Below are 14541 nucleotides of genomic sequence, written 5' to 3'. Positions count from 1 at the left end.
TTAGGCATATATTTCTAAAGTTATGTCAGAATTGCAAGGATGCACATAAAACTATTAGAGCATACTGGAAAACAATAATCATAGAGGCCACAAACACAATTTGATTATCCTCTCTTCAGGAATACAATCACAACTTAAAGGCTCAATTCCTATCTAGAATACTTGACTATATCTTTTGAGATAAAAATTCTAAACCCCATTTACAATGTGCCTGTAGGCTTATATAATGAAAAAATCTTTGATCTAGAATGATGATTGTAGTCAAACATGCTTCTGCATGCTTGCCGCGTGTCCACTGTCATCATGAAGTTTGTTGCAACTGTCCTAAGCTTGATCTCTGCATCACTATTTTCTTCCATGTGCGTGGCATGGTTGCCACTTGAAATTCACTTTTTCTATTGCAACCGCTAGATCACACGAGCTTTTATTTTTTCTTCATTCGTGCCTTCTGGTTTTGCCATGCGACACCTCCTGCGGCCTTTTTCCCTGAAAAGAAACAAAGGCGCACTTTTGAAATCTCCCCAGACTCAAAACATCTCTAGACCCGTGCTTTGCCGACATGTGGCGCGTTGGCGGGGCTTTTAGAGGCTTCTTCTCCCTTTGCTTTTGAGGACCCCGCGGTGCTGACATGTGGCACCCCCGCAGGCCTTCGAGAGAGCAAGAAGCTATGGGCTTGCGAGAAACTACGCCATGCTGACATGTGGCACGCAAGTACCTACTCCCCGTGAGCAACAACAAATTGTTCTTGACTTGGCGGGATCATAACTTTCCACTCGGCGCTCGAAATCTCAAGCCTCTTACACCATCAGAAAGGTCTTCAAAAGATTTAGTTCCACTCCCTTAACACTCGAGTTAAAGGACCAGAAATATTTTCGACCCCAAATCTTGCTCCAAAGGCCTCCAAAAATGCAAAATACTGAAACATAGACAAAATATCAAAAATTGGATTTTCGGTTTTTCTCACCTCTGATTGGTCCGGATCTCCTTTGGGATGATTTTGATATGTTTCCATCAATGCCTTGATCATAAAACCCCGAAACCGTAGATATTATCTACAGTTTTTGGTGACTCACGGGGGGACCTCTGCCTGCAGAGGTTGAACCCAAAATCTCTGGTTTCGCAGACCAGAATGCCTTATTCATGCCAAAAGGGAGCTTCCACCTTGCTGATTCGTTCTAGATATCTTAGATCGGCTCTCAATGACAAATCATAAGGGAACGCAATTATCAACATTAGAAAACCAGAAGCCTTAGCTATCCATTGGGAACATAGTCACAAAAGGTATCCAAAAAATATGTGCACTATTGCACTTGGAGGAAAACTGGAAACTAAAACATGCATTCTCTTAAGGAGAATATAGCATGTGTAACCACACTTCTTGGAAAGGAAAAACATCTAACCATTATTTACATGATCTTTGAACTCTGTAAGGAAATCAAACAAAACCATTAACTAGCTTATCAAAGTAGCTTCCCCTTCTAACCAACTTCTGATGCTTGACATGTTCTCGAGAAATCGGGCATAATGGAAAAAATAATAAGCATCCAACAAATTGTTGGAATGCCTCCCATAGGTCAAGAACAAAGAATCTCACCCATTCTTGAATGTTATCTTCCTGCAGTGAATGAGTGAGTTGAACCTGCTCTCCTTGGTACTCATCTTCATGCTTAGAGGCAAGCATGACTAGGGGCGACTTGCAACTCTCTAACTGAGCTAGAAGGTGGATGGGGCATTTGCGTGAAAGTTTCAAGTCCAGACAATCATCATTGGACTTTAAGTCATGCTCTATTTCCTTGATTTCTTGTTGACTAGCAAGGGCTTGTTCTGGTGGCTCATCCACTAGAATGGGAACCTTCCTCTGTTGTTGATGCTTCTCATACTCTTCTAGCTTGGGAGATAGAGGCTTGATGTTAATAGATGAGCAAAAGGCTTCTAAATCGTCCCAAAATAGGTGTTCATCAATCTCCTCTTCGCTTCCTTCCACGACAGAGATCACCCTTGCTTCACGACAGTCCTCATGGTGATCTATAGAAGCATCGAGCTTCTCCTCTCATTCAACCTCATGAGCCTTCTCATATTCACATAATCCACTATTCTCTTTAGCATCTGCTTGCTTCTTTAAGACTTCTACCACTACAGAAATGGAAAATTCCCCTTCCTCAGGCTTAATAAGGTAGGGAAGCTCATCAAATGAGAGGAATAAATCCTTTTCTTCATTTTTCTTTCTTACTCGATTGATGCCTTGCTGCTGCAATTGCTCATCTTCATTTTTCTTTTGTGATAAGGGTAGTTCTTCACCCTCGCAAGCATGTGGCAACTCACAACCAGAAAACTGTTCATCTTCATTTTTCTCTTGTGATAAGGGCAGTACTTCACCCTCGCAAGCATGTGGCAGCTCACAACCAGAAAACTGCTCCTCTTTTTTCATCTGTTCACGAGACCAATCAACCCTCCAAACAATAGGTCCACCCTTAAAGAGTGAAATGGTATCAGGAACGAGGAGCTAAGGGGGAAAGATTTTTTGAAAAATAGATTGAGGGGGCTCATTAGAGGGCATCCCCTGCATGGTGCTTGAGGTTTCAAATTCGGGAGCTCCACTGGTGGCTGATTTCCCTTCTCGCATGAGCTGCTCTTCCATAATCACTAGCCGTTTGATCTCTTCTTCCTTAGCAGAAACTTGCATGGCAAGGAACTCCTCTTGTTGTTTTCTTCGTGCCTTTGTTTGCTGTTGCTAAAGTTGGGCCTAGTAAGCAAGCTGATCTTGGCAATATTCTTGCTCCAAATCAATAACCTTCAATTGTTCTTGGAAATTCATCATTATTTCTCTAATGTTAACATTTTCCCAGCTTAGCACATTTTGATGCTCGAGGAAGGGGTTGACATGTTGATGGGAGACATAATAAGCATCCGGATGTTGGGAAACATATGTAGGTTGTGCAGGGGTGGGTGGAAAGCAAGCGTTAGGAAATTGGCCATAACTTGTTGTAGCAGGGGAATATGAAGCAAAACTAGAAACATATCCAGCTTGGTATCGTTGATAGGGAGGCTAAATGCTTGCATTTTTGTGGAAAGGAGGTGGAAACATGCACTGTTCGTGATATCCTTCCATACTAGAGCATAAGGAATTCAAAACATATGGAGATGATGTTGTAAACAAGAGCAAAAGGTCTGCTCAAAATAGAGAACCTGGTACATACCAATAGGATCACCCAAATGATTTGAACCTGTAGAGTCGTCGGGTGCTTGCAGAATACCTCTTTAAGGATAAAAAACGCTAAAGAATGCACCAAATCTCCAACAAGCGATGTAAAACTCACAAAAGTCGATCCTACCGAGCGTGCCAGAAAAAGAATTGTTGATTACTAAAATTATTTTCAGGGATTACAACCTTATGGGAAACTCAGTGATGGGGGTCCTGCGCATTTTCACTTAGTGACCTCTGGGATTTTAGAAGCCGACTCTTCATTCATTTGGGGGAAGAAAAGATGAGAAGGAAACATAAAAGAAAATCTACTCTAAGCAATGCACCAAACTGATTTTGATGCAATAAGGGGCACAGAGAACTTCACATACATGTTATTCTGAGGCCCATTCAACAATCAAATGCCCAGACAGAACCATAATCAAGATATAACCAAAATTCCTTTTAACATAAAGCAATACACACCATGTATCCACCAAATAACAAGTGCAAAACATGGTTTAATTGACATAGTGTTAGGCATATATTTATAAAGTTATGTCAGAATTGCAAGGATACACATAAAACTATTAAAGCATACTAAAAAACAATAATCATAGAGCCTGCAGGCACAATTTTATCATCCCCTCTTCAGAAATACAATCATAGCTTAAAGGCTCCATTCCTATCTAGAATACCTGACTATATCTTTTAAGATGAAAATTCTGAACCCCTTTTACAATGTGCCCACAGGTTTATATAATGAAAAAATCTTTGATCTGGAATGATGATTGCAGCCAAACAAGCTTCTGCATGCTTGCCGCGTGTCCACCGTCATCATGAAGTTTTTTGCAATTGTCCTGAGCTTGATCTCTGCATCACTATTTTCTGCCATGTGTGCGGCATGGTTGCCACCTGAAATTCATTTTTTCTGTTGCAGCCTCTAGATCATGTGGGCTTTTGTATTTTCTTCATTCGCACCTTCTAGTTTTGCCACGTGACGCCTCTTGCGGCCTTTTGCCCTCAAAAGAAATAAAGTTGTGCTTTTGAAATTTCCCTAGGCTAAAAAGATTTCTCAACTTGTGCTTTTCCGACATGTGGTGCGCTAGCGGGACTTTTAGAGCCTTCTTCTCCCTTCTCTTTTGAGGACCCCGTGGGCCTTCGGGAGAGGAAGAAGCCGCGGGCCTATGAGAAACTACGCCATGCTGACATGTGGCGCACTTGTACCTACTCCCCGCGAGCAACAACAAATTGGTCTTGACTTGGTGGGATTATAACTTTCTGCTCGGCGCTCAAAATCTCAAGTTGCTTACAACATCAGAAAGGTCTTCAAAAGTTCTAGTTCTAGTCCCTTAACACTCGAGTTAAGTGACCAGGAATAGTTTTGAACCCAAATGTTGCTCCGAAGGCCTCTAAAAAATACAAAATATTGAAACATAGACAAAATACCGAAAATTGGATTTTTGGTTTTTCTCACCTCTGATCGGTCAGGATCTCCTTGGGGCTGATTTTGATATGTTTCCATCAATCCATTGATCATAAACCCCCAAAAGCATAGATATTATCTACAGTTCTTGGCGACTCATAGGGGGACCTCTACTTGCAGAGGTTGAACCCAAAATCTCTGGTTTCGCAGATCAGAATACCTTATTCATGCCAAAAGGGAGCTTCCACCTTGTTGATTCATTCCAAATATCTTAGATTCAACTCTCAATGAAAAATAATAAGGGAACACAAATGTCAACATTAGAAAACCGGAAGCCTTAGCTATCCATTGGGAACAGAGTCACAAAAAAGATCCAAAAAACATGTGCTCTATTGCACTTGGAGGAAAACTGGAAACTAAAATATGCATTCTCTTAAGGAGAATGTAGCATGTGCAACCACACTTCTTGGAAAGGAAAAACATCTAAATATTATTTACATGATCTCCAAACTCTGTAAGGAAATCAAACAAAGCCATTAACTGGCTTATCAAAGTAGCTTCCCTTTTGACCAACTTCTGATGCTTGACATGTTCTTGAGAAATCAGGCAGAATGGAAAAAATAATAAGCATCCAACAAACTATTGGAATGCCTCCCACAAATCAGGAACAAAGAATCTCACCCATTCTCGAATGCTATCTTCCTATAGTGAATGAGTGAGTTGAACCTGCTCTCCTTGGTACTCATCTTCATGCTTAGAGGCAAGCATGACTAGGGGTGACTTGCAACTCTCCAGCTGAGCTAGATGGCGGATGGGGTATCTGCGTGAAAGTATCAAGTCTAGGCAATCAACATTGGACTTGCAGTCATGCTTTGCTTCCTTGATTTCTTGTTGACCAGCAAGGGCTGGTTTTGGTGGCTCATCCACTGGAATGGGAACCTTCCCTTTTTGCTGTTGCTTCTCATACTCTTCTAGCTCGGGAGATGGTGGCTTGATGTCAATAGATGAGCAGGAAGCTTCTAACTCGTCCCAAAATAGGTCTTCATCAATCTCCTCTTCGCTTCCTTCCACGACAGAGATTACCCTTGCTTCGCGACTGTCCTTATGGTTATCTATAGAAGCATCAAGCTTCTCCTCTCGTTCAACCTCACGAGCCTTCTCATGTTCACATAATCCACTATGGTCTTCAACATCTGCTTGTTTCTTTAAGACTTCTACCACTGCAGAAATGGAATATTCCCCTTCCTCAGGGTTAATAAAGTAGGGAAGCTCATCAAATGAGAGGAAGAAATCCTCTTCTTCATTTTTGTTTTTTACTCGGTTGATGCCTTGCTGCTGCAATTGCTCATCTTCATTTTTCTCTTGTGATAAGGGCAGTTCTTCACCCTCACAAGCATGTGGAATCTCACAACTAGAAAACTGCTCCTCTTCTTTCATTTGTTCACGAGACCAATCAACCCTCCAAACAATGGGTCCAACCTTAAAGAGTGAAATGGTATCAGGAACGGGGAGCTGAGGGGGAAAGATTTTTTGCAAAATAGATCGAGGGTGCTCATTAGAGGTTATCCCCTCGATTGTGCTTGGGGTTTCAAATGCGGGAGCTCCACAGGTGGCTGATTTCCCTTCTTGCATGAGTTGCTCTTCCATATTCGCTAGCCATCTGATCTCCTCTTCCTTAGAAGAAACTTGCATGGCAAGGAACTGCTCTTGTTGTTTTCTTCGTGCCTCTATCTGTTGCTGCTGAAGCTGGGCCTAGTAAGCAAGCTGATCTTGCTGTAGGCAATATTCTTGCTCCAAATCAATAGCCTTCAACTGTTCTTGGAAATTCATCATTATTTCTCAACCGCTAACATTTTCCCAACTTAGCACATTTTGATGCTCAAGGAGGGGTTGACATGTTGATGGGAGACATAATAAGGCTCTGATTGCTAGGAAACATATGTAGGTTGTACAGGGGTGGGTGGGAGGCAAGCGTTAGGAATTTTCCCATAACTTGTTGTAGTAGGGGAATATGAAGCAAAACTGGAAACATATCCAACTTGATATCGTTGATAGAGAGGCAAAATTCTTGTATTTTCATGCAAAGAAGGTGGAAACATGCATTGTTCATGATATCCTTCCATACTAGAGCATAAGGAAAGCAAAATACATGTAGATGATGTTTTAAATAAGAGCAAAAGGTCTACTCAAAATAGAGAACCTGGTACATACCAATAGAATCACCCAAATGATTTGAACCTGTACAGTTGCCAAGTGGTTGCAGAATACCTCTTTAAGGCTAAAAATGTTGAAGAGTGCACCAAATCTCAAGCAAGCGATGTAAAACTCACGAAATTCGGTCCCATCAGGCATTCCAGAAAAAGAACTATTGATCACTAAAATGTATTTCAGGATTACAGCCTTATGAGAAACTTAGTGATGGGGGACCTGCGTGTTTTCACTAAGTGACCTCCGGGATTTTTGAAGCCGACTCTTCATTCATTAGGGGGGAGAAAAGGTGAGAAGGAAACATAAAATAAAATCTACTCTAAGCGATGCGCCAAACTGATTTTGATGCAATAAGGGGCACAAAGACCTTTGCATACATGTTAGTCCAAGGCCCATTCAACAATCTACATGCCCAGACAGAACCATAACCAAGATATAACCAAAATTCCTTTTAACATAAAGTAATACACACAACGCATCCAACATATAACAAGTGCAAGAAATAGTTTAATCGATAGAGTATTAGGCATATATTTCTAAAGTTATGTCATAATTGCAAGGATGCACATAAAACTATTAAAGCATACTGGAAAATAGTAATCATAGAGACTGCAGGCACAATTTGATTATCCCCTCTTCAGAAATACAATCATAGCTTAAAGGCTCCATTCCTATCTAGAATACTTGACTATATCTTTTAAGATAAAATTTTTGAACCCCTTATACAATGCGCCTTTAGGCTTATATAATGAAAAAATATTTGATCTAGAATGATGATTGCAACCAAACAGGCTTCTGCGTGCTTGCCGCGTGTCCACCGTCATCATGAAGTTTGTTGCAAATGATCTGAGCTTGATCTCTGCATCACAATTTTCTTCCATCTGCACAGCATGGTTGCCACCTGAAATTAACTTTTTCTATTGCTACCGCTAGATCACGTGGGCTTTTGTTTTTTCTTCATTCGCACCTTCTGGTTTTGCCACGCGATGCCTCCTGTGGCCTTTTTCCCTTGAAAGAAGAAAAGGTGTGCTTTTGAAATCTCTCAAGGATCAAAACATCTCTCGACCCATGCTTTGCCGACACGTGGCGCGCTGGCGGGGCTTTTAGATCCTTCTTCTCCCTTCATTTTTGAGGACCCCACGGTTCTGACACGTGGCACCCCTGCAGGCCTTCAAGAGAGAAAGAATCCACAGGCCTATGAGAAACTATGCCATGTTGACATGTGGCACGCTCATACCTACTCCCTGTGAGCAACAACAAATTGTTCTTGAATTGGCGGGATCATAACTTTCTGCTCGGCACTTGAAATCTCAAGCTGCTTACACCATCAGAAAGGTCTTCAAAAGATCTAGTTCCAGTCCCTTAACACTTGAGTTAAAGGACCAGGAATAGTTTTGACCCCAAATCTTTCTCCGAAGGCCTCAAAAAATGTAAAATACTAAAACATAGACAAAATACCGAAAATTGGATTTTTGGATTTTCTCACCTGTGATCGGTCCGGATCTCCTTCGGGATGATTTTGATATGTTTCCATCAATTCCTTGATCATAAACCCCCAAAAGCGTAGGTATTATCTATATTTTTTGGCGACTCATGGGGTTACCTTCGCTTGTAGAAGTTGAACCCAAAATCTCTGGTTTTGCAAACCAGAATGCCTTATTCATGCTAAAAGGGAGCTTCCACCTTGCTGATTCGTTCAAGATATCTTAGATTGTCTCTCAATGATGAATCATAAGGGCACACAAATGTCAACATTAGAAAACCGAAAGCCTTAGCTATCCATTGGGAATAGAGTCACAAAAGGGATCCACAAAAAATGTGCACTATTGCACTTGGAGGAAATCTGGAAACTAAAACATGCATTCTCTTAAGGAGAATACAGCATGTGCAACCACACTTCTTGGAAAGGAAAAACATATAACTATTATTTACATGATCTCCGAATTGTGTAAGGAAATCAAACAAAGCCATTAACTGGCTTATCAAAGTAGCTTCCCCTTCTGACCAACTTCTGATTCTTGACATGTTCTTGGGAAATCAGGTAGAATAGAAAAAAATAATAAGCATCCAACAAACCGTTGGAATTGTTAGGTCCCAGAGACAACTGAGAGGGGGGGGGTGAATCAGTTGTCAAATGAATTTAAACCAAAAACAACTTAAACAACTTTTTGCTTAATACCGGTGAAACAATCTGTTATACTGGTGGATAGTTTTATTAGACAATTGCAATACCAGTAAAGATTAATGCATGAAACAAAAAGACAAAGTCATCCACAACACATAACACCAATATTTGTACGTGGAAACCCTATAAGGGGAAAAACCACGGTGGGAAACCTTACCCACAATCAGATGATACTACTGTAGATAGTAAATGAATACAAATGGGGTCTGCACATGCAGAAAGGCCAAGCTCCTAGAGCTCACTGCTCAATCACAAAATAGGAGTCACACTGACTACAATTGGATGGTTAAATCCAATAAGAATGTACTGCTCAAAATAACATCTTCATATGCTGGATTCAGTACCGGTGTAGTTCTAATTGTCTTCACAAAAACCCTCCTTCAATCTTCAAATGATGTCTGCGCGTATAGCTCTGCTTATTCTTGCATATACCTTCACACAATCCTTTTTCGCACTCCACACATGATCTTACAAATAAGATCTTACATTTATACCATAACCTAGGACCAATTTTAGTAGGTCGGCTCTATAAGATATATTACAATAAAATCATTTTATAACAAAAACAATATCCGATGCAATAACCGATTTAACATGTCGGCTCAATGCATTTACAACAATAATAAGTCATCTCCATAGCGTGCCATGCTGATCTGGAGAAGATAAACCTATCGGTGTAACTTGGACCTATTTGCCGATAACAACAAATATGTAAATACGAATATGCCAATTAATAAAACTCCAAGACAAGGTGTCCACACGATGTCTTCAACATAACCAAGCGTTTTCCATGTGCTGGTGATCATTATATCCTGCCGGTGTACCAGATATCGGTGACTGTGCATAAGTCACTTGCTTGCCGGTGAATGTTGCTGATTCTCCAAAGTGCCAGAGTTGATAAGTGTTTAGTAGGTGTTGACATCAATAACAAAACCATACAAAAATATGAACAATCTCCCCCTTTGGCATTGATGGCAACACAAGATGGAAAAACCATCAAAGTGCCAAAATAGAAATGCCAAATACCAAAAGCCAACAATTTTCCAAAAAGAGATCATAACTAGAAATCAAATACAGATACAGAGAGTAATAATCTCTCCCAAATAACAATCTCTCCCCCTGGGAGAAACATGTGTTTTCCTTGTGTTTTTCCATACCAATCTCTCCCCCTTTGACATCAAATGCCAAAGTTAGTACAAAACCAAGCTCATATACAAAATACCAACCAAATTAGTATACCAACTACTCCCCCTGACAAGTAGCTTCCTCATCAAAGACAGAGTAAAAGATTTCTCTATTAATTTTGTCGGTTGATGACAAACATCAACTTCCTAAGTCTCTACCAGTGGGGCATGACCCCAAGCTAGTCTCTGAGATATTCAAAAGTCTCCTTAGGTAGAGGTTTAGTGAAGATATCTGCAATCTGCTCTTTAGTATTCACATAAACCAGTTTTATTCCCTTTGCTTCAACATTTTCCCTTAGAAAATTGAGTTTGATAGAAACTTGTTTGGTTTTAGAATGTAATACTGGATTCTTAGATATATCAATTGCTGCAGTGTTATCACTATAGATAGTAATAGGTTCCTTGCATTTTACCTTTATGTCTTTCAACATTTGCTTAAGCCATAGTACCTTGTATAGTTAGTTGCTGCTGCAACATATTCTGATTCTGCTGTTGATAAATATGTACAACTTTGTTTCTTACTCAACCAAGAAACTAGTCTGTTTCCAAGAAAGAATTCTCCTCCGGTGGTGCTTTTTCTATCATCCACATCTCCTGCCCAATTCCCATATGTGTATGCACATAATTCAAAATTTTCATCTCTAGGATATGATAATCCAAGATTTATAGTGCCTTGTAAGTACCGGAAAATCTTTTTTACTGCCGATTCAATATTTTCTCTAGGATTACTCTAAAATATTGAAACAATACATACTACATTCATAATATCACTGGTTTGTGTCAAATACAGTAAACCTCCTATCATAGATTTGTATCTAGTTGGATTTATAGGTGTAGATTCATCCCTTAGTGATAGTTTGTCATTTGTAGTCATAGGTGTGCTTACCGGTTTAGAGTTCTCCATCCCAAATTTCTTTAGTAACTCTTTTAAGTACTTGGATTGACTCAAGAATATACCTTTATCAGTCTGTGAAATCTGCAATCCTAAAAAGAATTTTATTTCTCCAATCATAGACATTTCAAATTCTTGCTGCATTTTAATAGAAAATTCTTTACATAATCCATCTTCTCCTCCAAAGATTATATCATAAACAAAAACTTCTATAACCAAGATGTCATCATTAGTCACTTTATAATATAGATTGCTGTCTGCATTACCTTTAGAAAAACCAATCTTTAAAAGATACTTATCCAATCTTGCATACCAAGCTCTTGGAGCTTGCTTCAATCCATACAAAGCTTTTCTTAACCTGCGAACCATATCTTTGTTATTTGTCAAAGAAAATCCATCAAGTTGTTCAATGTAAACTTCTTCTTCAAGATCTCCATTCAAAGATGCACATTTAATATCTATTTGATATACTTTGTAGTTCTTATGTGATGCAAAAGCCAAAAACAATCTAACTGCCTCAATTCTAGCTATCGGTGCAAAGGTTTCATTGTAATCAATTCCTTCTTTCTGAGAATATCCCTTACACACTAGTCTTTCTTTATTTCTGATAACCTTACCATCTTCATTAAGTTTGTTTCTGAATACTGATTTGGTTCCAATTACATTTTTATCTTTAGGCCGAGGAACTAATGTCCAAGTGTTATTTTTCTCAATTTGTTCTAATTCTTCTTCCATAGCTTTAGTCCAATATTTATCTTCACATGCCTCATTAATAGATGATGGTTCAGTTTGAGAAATAAGACATACCTCTTCATTTGCCAATCTTCCTCTTGTCATAACTCCTTTATACTTGTTTCCAATTATCTTATCTTCAGAATGATTCAGTCTTACATACTGAGGTGTCTTTGTTTGTTGCTGTTCTTCAGTTAGTGTGGAATTTTTAGATGATATCGGTGTAACTGGATCTTCATTCTGTACTGATAGATTTGTCAAAATTTCTGTTGCCAGTTCAGAGTCTATATACCTTGAAGTTCCTCTGAATTGTTCATCAATCTTTACATTTGTACTTTCAACAATTTTCTGCAATCTTTTGTTAAAACATCTATATGCCTTGCTCTTAGATGAATAGCCAAGAAATATTCCTTCAACACTTCTAGGATCAAATTTGCCAATATACTCATCTATTCTGATATAACATTTGCTTTCAAATATTCTGAAATATTTAAGAGGAGTAATACCAAACCATAGTTCATGAGGGGTCTTACCGGTTTCACCTTTGATGTGAACTTTGTTGAATGTATAGACCACTGTACTGACTGCCTCTCTCCAATATGCATGTGGTAGGTTTGCTTTTGATAACATACTTCTTGCTGCATCCAAGATAGTTCTGTTTTTCCTTTCAACAACTCCATTCTGCTATGGTGTCCAAGGTGCTGATTCCATTTACTTCACAGAATGAATTAAATTCCTTAGATGTAAATTCTCCTCCTTGATCTGATCTTAGACATTTGATTTTCTTACCGGTTTTATTTTCTACCATAGCTTTGAACAGTTTGAACTTTCCAAGTGCTTCTGATTTTTCTCTGAGAAAAGTAACCCAACACATTCTAGAATAGTCATCAATGATTAGCATGAAATATCTATCACCTTGTAAGATTTTAGTTTTAGTTGGACCACATAAATTAGTATGAATAAAATCAAGAACATTATTGGATTTTTCTGGAATACTTTTGAAACTAGCTTTAACTTGTTTTCCAAACTGACATTCCTTACATACTGTATTGTGAGGTTTGACAATTTTAGGTAAATCTCTAACTGCCTTAATAGTACTGATTTTCACCATGCAATCAAAGTTTACATGACAGAGTCTCTTATGCCATAGCCAACTTTCATCAATATGTGCAATTAAGCATGTCTTTTCACTGTTATTCAAATGAAAGATATTGCCTCTAGTCTGATTATTGGTTGCAATTTCTAAACCAGTTCTATTCATGATTATGCATTTTCCATTTTTGAATTGTAACTGAAATCCTTTCTCAACTAATTGACCAACACTCAAAAGATTATGCTTTAAACCTTCAACATAGTAAACATTGTCAGTATCATGCTTACCATCAAGAGATATTGTACCCTTACCTTTGATCAAACAAGCTTTATCATCTCCAAATCTTACTAAGCCTCCATTGTATTCTTGAAAGTTCAAGAATTTACCTTTATCTCCTGTCATATGATGTGAGCATCCTGAATCAATGATCCACTCATCCTTTACTTCAACTTTAGCTGCCAAGGCCTATTCTACCGGTTGAGCAGTAGGTGGCTGTTGATCTTCTGTTATAGCAACAAAAACCCATCCATTGTCTGCTGGATCCTCATCAGTATCATCAGTCACACCTTCATCAACAATGTAACAAGATTTGTCTTTATTCTTCGTAAATCCGTATCTTTGATATTTAGAGTTAGGCTTGTATGTTCTTCTAGCTTCTTCTCTTAGTCTAGCATGTCTATCAAGGCATCTTGAAGCCATATGACCAATCTTATTGCAATTAAAACATTTAAAGGGTGCTTTACCTTCATACTTACTTCCAATTGGACCTTTCGGCATTTTCCTTGCAAATAGTGCTTCAAGTTCTTCATTTTCTTTCCTACTTTCTTCAAGTTCTCTTGCATAAAAAGCTTTCTAATCTGATTTATCAAATGATGGTGCAGATGATGTTGATGCTTTAAAGGTTAAATCCGTCTTTATAGTAGCAATAGGACCAAATTCTTCAATTTCAAAAGCTGAAAGTTTTCCAATCAAAGTATCCCTAGTTACTGATGTATTAGGCATTGTTCTTAACTCATTTATAGCAGTGACTTTCATTTTATATGCCGGTGGCAATCCTCTTAAGACTTTTGAAACAATTTCATCCTCACTTAAGGTTCCTCCACAACATTTAATACCTAAAACAATCTCATTTACTCTTTCCATAAAAGCAGAAATCCTTTCATCTTCTTCCATTTTCAGATGTTCATACCTGACCCGGAAGCTTTCAAGTTTTGCAATTTTTGACTGTGGAATCTCCTTCATTCAGTGTTTGCAAATGATCCCAAATAGCTTTAGCAGTGGACCTATCTGATAATCCCATGATTTGTTGATCTGATAATGCACTCGAAAGTGCTTCTCTTGCTTTGCAATCATTTTCTTCATCTTTTCCCAAGGTAGGTGGATTAGGCTGACCGGGAGTAGGAGTAGTATAACCATTCTTCGTAACATCCCAGATATCCGTTCCAATGCAATTTAGATGTGTCTCCATTCTGATCTTCCATATGCCATAGTTGGTTCCATCAAGTTTAGGACTATCCTTCCTAAAATAGTTAGTAGACATTGGATCTCCTCAAGTTGTTAAACTTCTGCAAAAGAGGACTAGGCTCTGATACCAATTGTTAGGTCCCAAAGACAACTGAGGGGGGGGGGGTGAATCAGTT

This window comes from Cryptomeria japonica, chromosome 1 (genome assembly GCF_030272615.1).
Source record: "Cryptomeria japonica chromosome 1, Sugi_1.0, whole genome shotgun sequence".
Classification (NCBI taxonomy): domain Eukaryota; kingdom Viridiplantae; phylum Streptophyta; class Pinopsida; order Cupressales; family Cupressaceae; genus Cryptomeria; species Cryptomeria japonica.
Note: the sequence above shows the minus strand (reverse complement) of the source record.